This window comes from Macrosteles quadrilineatus, unplaced genomic scaffold, assembly GCF_028750875.1.
Source record: "Macrosteles quadrilineatus isolate MER2022 unplaced genomic scaffold, UCM_ALF_1.0 Scaffold_2__2_contigs__length_208266976, whole genome shotgun sequence".
NCBI classification, from domain to species: Eukaryota; Metazoa; Arthropoda; class Insecta; order Hemiptera; family Cicadellidae; genus Macrosteles; species Macrosteles quadrilineatus.
The window spans coordinates 63,868,975-63,878,915 of NW_026542595.1; positions in this window are offsets into that span (position 1 = coordinate 63,868,975).

Genomic DNA, 9,941 nt, shown 5'->3' on the forward strand with positions numbered 1-9,941 from the left:
TTTGTGCAAGAAAACATTTACAGAATATAATCATAAAGTGCATGACCACGACCATCTGACTGGAAGCTACAGAGGTGCTGCGTGTAACGCTTGTAACTTAAACTATAAAATTCCTAACTATATCCCAATTGTAATGCACAACTTAAGCGGCTATGATGGACATTTTATAATACCTGAATTAGGAAGGGACAATGGTAAAATTGATGTATTAGCCGTAACGATGGAACGGTTTATTAGTTTTTCAAAAAAGGTTGGTAAAATGAAACTCAGATTTCTTGACTCCTACAGATTTATGCCTTCTAGTCTTATGAAACTATCAGAAAATTTGACAAGAGAAAATTTAATAGAAACAAGTAAAATAGTAGACAACAACAACAAATTGGATTTAGTTCTTCGAAAAGGAGTCTTCCCTTATGATTACATCGATGGATTGCACAGATTTGACGAGACATCACTTCCTCCACCAGAAGCCTTTAGCAACAAGCTGAACAATTCAGAAATATCACCAGAAGATTACCAACATGCATGCAGAGTTTGGAACGAACTTGATATGGAAACATTAGGGGATTATTCAGATTTTTATGTTAAACTCGATGTTACTCTGCTTTGTGATGTGATGGAGGAATTTAGAAACACCTGTTTGGGAGCATACGGATTAGACCCTCTTCTACACCTCTCCAGGATTAGCTTGGCAGGCGATGTTAAAAGAAACCAATTGCAAACTTCAACTTTTAACAGATATTGATATGGTGCTGATGGTTGAGTCCGGTGTCAGAGGAGGATTGACTCAAAGCGTTGTAAGACATCAACAACAAAGCGCCAACAACCAAGATCTGCCAAACTACAACCAGCAAGAGCCATCAGTTTATCTTGGGTATTTTGATGCAAACAATTTGTATGGATGGGCAATGTCCAATCCCCTTCCATATGATAACTTTAAATAGATCGACCCAGAGTCAATTGGAGATATTTTTCAAATTCCAAAACATGGTGACACAGGATATATATTAGACTGCGATTTCGAGTACCCAGAACATCTACACGACCTTCACTACGATCTTCCTCTTTTACCAAAAACAGAAATTTCACCAACTGGAAAACATCCTAAATTAATGATGAATTTAAATAACAAGCAAAGATATGTAGCACACTTTTGGACTGTACAACAAGCACTTGAATTAGGACTTCGTCTAACCAAAGTACACAGAGTTTTGGAATTTTCTCAATCTTGCTGGCTGAAACCCTACATCGATTCCAACACTACAAGAAGAGCAGCAGCAACGTCAGCCTTTCAGAAGGACTTTTTTAAATTAATGAATAATGCCATATTCGGTAAAACTCTGGAAAATAAAAGGAAACACAAAAATGTAAAACTTGTAACAGATGCTAGGAAATTGGAGAAACTTGTACAGAAGCCCAACTTTGGATCATCAGTAATCATTAATGAAAACCTTGTTGCCGTATCTATGAAGAAAACTAGTATAAAAATGGATCGACCTTTGTATATAGGAATGTCAATATTAGATATATCAAAAACGCACATGTATGATTTTCACTACAACAAGATGGTTGCATAATATGGAAGAGAGAACATAGTTATAACTTACATGGATACAGATGCTTTTATTTACAAGATAATTACTCAAGATATGTATAGAGATCTTCGCACATTTGTATATAAAGATGAATTTGATTTTTCTGACTATCCTAAAGACCATCCGAACTACGATCAGGACAGAAACAAGAAAGTATTAGGGAAATTTAAAGATGAGGCTAACGGAGTGTTACTTGAAGAAATCGTAGCACTTATATCAAAATTGTATGCTGTGAAACTACATGATGACAACATTATCAAAAAGGCAAAAGGTGTAAAGAATTTGTATTTGAAGAAAAATGTACTTTTTGAAGACTACAAGCAAGTGTTGTATGAAGATAAAGTTATAACTGCACACTTCAACACAATCAGGAGTTATAATCATCAACTGTACAGCGTGACAGAAGTTAAGAAGGCGCTCTCCTGCAACGATGACAAACGACACATCCTACCAGACCGGATCCACACACTTCCATTTGGTCACTATTCCCTTAACCATATCGACTAATTACCTTTTCATCGTCCTACACCACTTATCCTTTCTCCTTTCCGTAAAATTGGGGGAACACAGCATTGTCCGCTGTGTTCCCCCTTTTTTACACAAGGTTTGATTGACCTTGACCTATATAAGGAGATGCAAGAAAAAATGAAAATCATTACTTTGCCAACATTGACAGTGAAAACAACATAATGGCTTTTAAAGAAAACATTGTAAATGAGCTACACAAACCTGCAAGAGTAAACTTTCCAAGAAGAAATACAACTGTAAAAGGAATAAATGATTTGTATCAAGCAGATTTGATTGAAATGCGGCCATATAGTAAAATAAATAAAGGACATCATTATATACTTACAGTGATTAACTGTTTTACCAAAGTTGCAGATGCATTACTATTAAAGGATAAAACTGGTAAAAGCGTAACACAAGCCATGGAAATCGCTATAAAGAGAGATAAAAACAAAATGAAACATTTACAAACTGATGATGGCGAAGAATACTTTAATAAAAGTTTTTCAGAGTTAATGGAAAAATACAACATAAACCACTACTCAACCAAATCTGAAAATAATTGAATCGGCTATAATTGAAAGATTTAATAGAACGTTAAAAGGAGCGATGTATAAAATGTTTTCAAACAGAGGAACCTACTTATGGATTGATATTTTACCAAAGTTAATAAGTGATTACAACAACAGGTTTCACAGAACTATTGGAATGACGCCAATTGAAGTAAACAGTAAAAATGCTAAACTTGTATTAAAAAGAATAAAGCACAATACAAAACCTAAGGTTGAAATAAAGAAGCCTAGAAAATTCAATGTAAATGATAAAGTTCGAATAAGTAAGTATAAAACGATATTTACTAAAAAATATCTACCTAATTGGACAAATGAAGTATTTACCATATACAAAGTGCAACCAACTATACCAGAAACATACATATTAAAGGATAATAAAGGCAATTTGTTACAAGGTGCGTTCTACGGACATGAACTATTGAAATCTACAGTAGGTGATGTATATCTTGTTGAAAAATTGTTACAAAGGAAAAAAGACCAAGTTAAAGTACGATGGCTAGGTTTTAACAAAACAGAAGATTCTTGGATACCTATAAAAGACCTAATTTAACGGGAACAGCTCATTGTACCATTGGATTTCGAATACGATGGAGATTGTTCATCATAAAGATCAATTCAACATTAGTAATATTGATGATTACACTGTTGATAACGACACAATCAACACTGGCAAACATGGAAGTTTACTTCCAAACACAGTCAGATGTATTATAATTGGTCCTTCAAACTGTGGAAAAACTAATGTCGTATTTAATTTGATTACAAATCCTAAAGGATTGAGGTTTAATAACTTATACATATTTTCAAAGTCACTACATCAGCCAAAGTATCAATTGTTGGAGAAAATCATATCGAAGGTGTCAGGTGTTAACCTTTATAAATTTAACGCCAGTGATAAAGTTTTGCAACCAAACCAAGCTAAACCATATTCAGTATTTCTATTTGATGACGTTTCGTGTGAAAATCATGATACTATTAGGAACTATTTCGCCATGGGAAGACATAATAATATCGACAGCATATATATAGGACAAACATACAGTAAAATTCCAAAGCAGCTTATCAGAGATAATGCAAATGTTATAATTTTGTTCAAACAAGATGAAACCAACCTGAAACATGTATATAACGATCATGTAAATGCTGATATGACATTTGACAGGTTTAAACAAATTTGTGGAAAAGCTTGGGCAGAAAAGTATGGATTTTTGGTCATTATGAAAGAACAAGCCATAAAAGACGGACGATATAGAATAGGGTTTGATAAATACGTTCTGCTTCACTAAATATCACTATTTCAAATCAACACTTCGTACTGTAAACATGGCAAGTCAAGAAAAGCTCTTAAAAGAAATAAAATCACTTAGTGATTCTATTAGACATAAAAACAGAGCTCTGAAGTTAGGTATAAGCGAAAGAGAAAAGTTTATAGAATCAACATTTAAACCTGTTACTGATCCTTTAAACAGATTAGTTAAAAATATTGAAAAACCTTTCGAAGGAGATGCTATTCTACCGATTTCTAAGTATGAAAAAGAATCAAGAGATTATGAACAATACAAACAATTTCAATCAACTGAAGAAAGTGGTGAAAGTGAAGAAACAGAAGAAACTGAAGATTCAAGAGAAAAAGAAGGATTTTCCGCAGGTCAAGAAGAAGGATCTACTAATCCTACAAATTTAAGTACATTAAGCACAAACATAGCATTCAAAGGGAATTCGGGCAGAAAATATTTATTAAAGATGTTACATTCAACACAGGCTAATCGAAGATATCATATTTATGGAGCTAGACTAGAAGACAATGGTATTATGATTGGAGACAGTAATTTGGATATTGATGAAAACGATAACATCCTTATTGGTAACCAAAAATATAAAGGTACAACAAGACTGTTTGAACTTATTTTTAAAAACAAACCTGGTAAATATACCAAAAAAGACCTATCAGTGTTTAAAAATATACTAAATGATACAAATGCACATAAAAAGCAGTATTCCAAAGATTTGCCCATTTATCGAAATCGATCAATAAAATACACAAGTGTCATAGCTGATCTTTTTCCAACACAAGTGAAAAAATCTCAACTTAAAAGAAGAGCTATATCTACAGCTGAATTAAATGAGTTACACAAAAGACCAAGAACCAACGAACCTACATCTTCAGGGAAAGGATTATTAAAAAGTCTATACAATACCAACATAATATATTATAATGATGTCAATAAGCTGGTTGATCGAATGAGATTATTACATGAAGCCATGGAAGCCGGTCATACCGGATTGGACAATGAATGGGTAGCTTTAATCGATGAACTACGAAATCGAAGGATTATTGCTTAATCATCGCATATAAAAGGAGGACAAGAATCGAGGGAAATCAGTTGAATCATGAGCGTGGACAAGTTTGGAAGGTATTCCAATTTTGGAGAAAAACCAAAATCCAATGGTAAAAGATATAGTTTACCATTAACAGCTGAAGGCGATTATAACATAAGCAGCAAACGATTGAAATTTGTAAAAGATCCAGAAGATGATAATGATGCAATAAATTTGAAAACTTTTAAAAGTGAAAAATTGTTGAGCTTACAACTTCAAAACGACTCTTATAATGCTAAGTCTCATAGAATAACAAATGTTGGTGAACCAATAGAAAATTCCGATTCCGTCACCAAAGAGTATTTACTTTCAAAACTGTCAAATACTTTACAAGTTAATAATGAAGTTTACGATGTTAAAAACAGAAGAGTTACAAACTTAGCTGATCTTGTCGATAGTCAAGATTCAGTCAATAAAGGATATTTACATTCTATAATCCCTGAAAGAAAAGAAGATAGATTCTCTTTTTATAACTTTGTTATAAATGATATAGGATACCCTAAAGAAGATTCGGATGCAGTTAACCTCAAATATGTTAAAGATAATTGTATTATTCACGATAATGAACAAATTGATTGCAAAGGTAAAATATTACACAAGGTTAAAGAAGGATTAAAACCAACAGATGCTGCCACTGTAAGTCAAATCATGTTACAAAAGAATGGAAATTGGCATGCTGAGAACAAAAAGATAACTAATGTAAAAGGTGGAGTAAATCCTGAAGATGTGGTAGTTTTTAAACAAGTTCCTGTAATAACCGATGAATATAAACATAATAACATAAAGACCACCACTTTTGATTGTAAAAACTTACCATTAGCAAATGTTCATAATGCAGTTTTACCTCACGAAGCGGTAACTTTGGATCAGATGAAAGATCATATAAAAAGCCAGTGTATAATAAAAGATGAACAAAATGAAGAAATATACACATGTAATAATAAAAGAATTACAAATCTTGAAGATCCACAACAAATGGATAATGCTGTCAATGTAAACTATCTTGCTAGACTTTTGGGTACTGTAATGTTTGATTTTCACAATATGATACCAGCACATCCAGGACATAACAAAGTGCATCCAGATCAAAGAGATCAATGGATTGATAGGGTTATTATGAAGCAATATTTTATGTCTAGCAGAACAAAGATGCTTAGAACTAAACCTGTAGAAAGATTTCACCATTAGAAAAATGTTTAAAATACAGTTTTACCTCACGAAGCGTCGACTTTGGATTAGATGAAAGATAATATATAAAAGCAAGTGTTAATAAAAGATGAACAAAATGAAGAAGTACACACATGTAATTATACAACATATTCAAAAATATAACAAAGAAGATGAAAATACAAAAAGTATAATATGGATTGATAAAGGTACATAATAAGAAATCAATTCATAAATGAAACATTCATTGTCAAACACTTGAGGAGTGAAGCCGATGTAAGTACATTCCCCTATAAATAGAGATGTTAAAGGTAAAGCACATCAGTCGTGATATAGAGAGCTTGAAGAGAGGAAGAGGATTGACATCATCAGCAGTTTCTCTATTATCTAAACCAATTGGAGCAATTGTTAACAAAACAATAGATTTACTACCAGTAGAACTGCATTTGCCTGGAGGATATCAATACTGTGGACCTGGAACGAAATTGAAAAAACGTCTGGAACGAGGAGATTCTGGAATAAATAAACTAGATCAAGCTTGCAAACAGCACGATATAGCATATTCAAAGTTTGCAGATACAAAAAATAGATCCATAGCGGATAGAGCGCTTGCTGAAAAGGCTTGGCAAAGAGTAAAATCTAGTGACGCAAGTTTTGGTGAAAAAGCAGTAGCTTTGGCAGTAACAGCAGCAATGAAGACAAAAACTACGTTTGGAGGAGGAAAGAGGAGGAAAGGCCGAAAACGAACGGTTAAAAAGCAAGGAGGTAGTATTAAAAGGAAAAGAAGGAATAATCAAAATAAAAAAAAAACAAGAAACCAACAATATGGTCAATGATAAAAAAAGGAGGAGGATTATAATTAAGACCATACCGTGTGTATTAAACAAGAAAAAACAAATACTAATTCCAAACAAAGAGTTGACAAATAAAGAATTAATTATATACGCTTCTTGTATGAAAATACCATTTTTTAGAGGAGTATTTATGAAAGATGCATTGCCCGGTAAAATATGGAAAAATGAGACTGGAATAGTTAATTTAGAAAACAGTGAAGGTCCTGGCACTCATTGGATATGTTATAAAAAACTTGATCAAATTATTTATTATTTCGATAGTTACGGTAATATGCCACCACCTAAAGAGCTTCAACGTTACTTTCGCACAGCAAAAGAAGTATTTTACAACTATAACAGAGAACAACCTGACAATACAACAATTTGCGGACACTTATGTTTAGATTTTTTAGCTAGAAGCGTTAGTCAACTTTAAGATGTCTTCCTATACGGTCTCATTGACCGGCACTTCATCAACTCTGCGCAGTATTCTATTTCCAGCTCTACGATTGCAAAAAGGAAGATTATGGGAAGCTGCATTATTGGATTTAACAACATACAATTCTATTCCAAATATTTCTGAAGGAGTCAATAACAAATTACACTATTACAAAAGCAAAAATAATTTAGGAGAATTAACACCAATGAAAGAAATTAGTTTACCAACAGGATCTTACGAAATAGACCATATTAACGAATTTAAAAAAAGACAAATGAAAAACGAAGACCTTAACGAACTTGTTCAAAAGGAATCAGAAAAAGAATATATAACAATAAGAGGAAATAACAATACCATGAAAGCTGAAATAACTTCTTCCTATTATATTGATTTTACTCAAAAGCATTCAATTGGAGGATTATTGGGATTTTCTGAAACAACTCCAATACTAGAACCTAAAAAGACCTATTCTGGTGATAAAACTGTAACAATACTGAAAGTTAATACGATAGACATTACATGTAACATTATACAAGGATCATACAGAGATGGAGAGAATAGTCATATATTGCACACATTCTATCCGACAGTCGCCCCAGGTTTTAAGATTGTAGAAAAGCCACAAAACTTGGTGTACCTTCCCTTAAACACCAGTGTTGTTTCAGACATCGTGTTGAACATACTAGATCAAGACGGAAACCTCATAGACTTCAGAGAAGAACGTATTACGATCAGGATTCACATAAAAGCATCCACCTAAATCATGGGATTGTCATTCAAGAAGAGAGAGTTGTCGGGTAAACACCTAACTAGCTCATCATCTGCAAAAGGATTAACTACTGAAAACATTCGGTTTTTACAGGATATTGGATTAAAACTCATTGAAAATGGAAATACTGGATATAGCACAAGGACCGACATTCGACGAGACTTTATGGGAAAAGGAGTATCACACGCACAACCCCTACGCTTCGTCAAAATTGAATAATAATGATGAAATTAGAATTCCTATACAACAACAGGATATTTACACTCTTCCGTGTGAAAGTTATCTGTATATTGAAGGAAGAGTAACAAAAAAAGATGGAACAGTTGGAACCACCGTTCCTTTTATCAATAATCCAATGGCATTTTTATTTGATGAAATTAGATATGAAATATCGGGAGTAACTGTGGATTCTACAAAGAAAGTAGGTTTAACAAGCACATTAAAAGGATTAGCATCTTTGACACAAAACGAGAAGAATTTGTTAAGAATTGGAGGATGGGTTGCACCCGATGAAGACACAATCGCCCCTGATTCTGCAGGGAACTTTGATTTCTACATACCATTGAAATTATTTCTAGGCTTTGCTGAAGATTACAGAAGAGTAATAATAAATGTGAAACAGGAATTAGTATTATTAAGATCATCAAATGATAAGGATACTATTTGTGCAGCAGCTGGAACCACTGATGCAAATTTAGACTGGAATTTAACTTTGGACAAAATCGTTTGGAGAGTACCACAGGTGCGATTAAATGATGAACATAGAATAACACTGTTGAGACAACTGAAATCAGATAGAGATATTGTAATACCATTCAGAAGTTGGGAATTTCATGAATATCCAGTTTTACCTAAAACACAAAGACACACATGGACTGTAAAACATCTACTCATTTGGAAAAAGCAAGATATGTAATATTTGCACTACAAACAAAAAAAAAGAATAATATACTAGCTAATGCCAGTCATTTCGATCATTGCAAACTAACAAATTGTAAATTGTTTCTTAATTCACAATTTTTCCCTTACGACAACTTTAATATTTCTTTTACTAAGAAGAGGTACACTGTTTTGTATGATATGTACGCTAGATTCCAAAGTTCATACTACGGGAAAACAAACACCCCGATACTGTCTCCCGAGCAGTACAAATCAAAAGCTCCAATAATTGTAATAGATTGTTCAAAACAAAACGAATCTGTAAAGTCATCAAGTGTGGATATAAAAATAGAAATGGAGTTTGAAGAGAAAGAATCCTGATGCAACATCTGCATATTGTTTAATTTTGCATGATAAAATTGTAACGTACACACCATTGACGGGATTAGTCAAAACAGTGTTGTAAATGAGTTTCACCACAACCACCAGTCGGCTATAAAAGGAGGAGCTTCGCACACCACCAATCAGTCTTTGCTCGTTCGTTGAATGGGTAACATCCTACACTACATCATGAGTAAAATGAGTTCTCCATCAGTCGTACAAAAGGATGCAGAGGAAGCAGCGTTATTGGATCAAGAAAACCATCAAGAAATCGTCAATGAAATAGAAGAATTTTTAAAGTTTCGAAAACAAGAAGACAAAGAAAACAAGGAGGACAAAGAAGAAAAAACTAAAAAAAATGGCACTAAGAGGAAGCGGAAAGATGAAGATACAATCCCAATTAATATTTTGAAAGAAGTT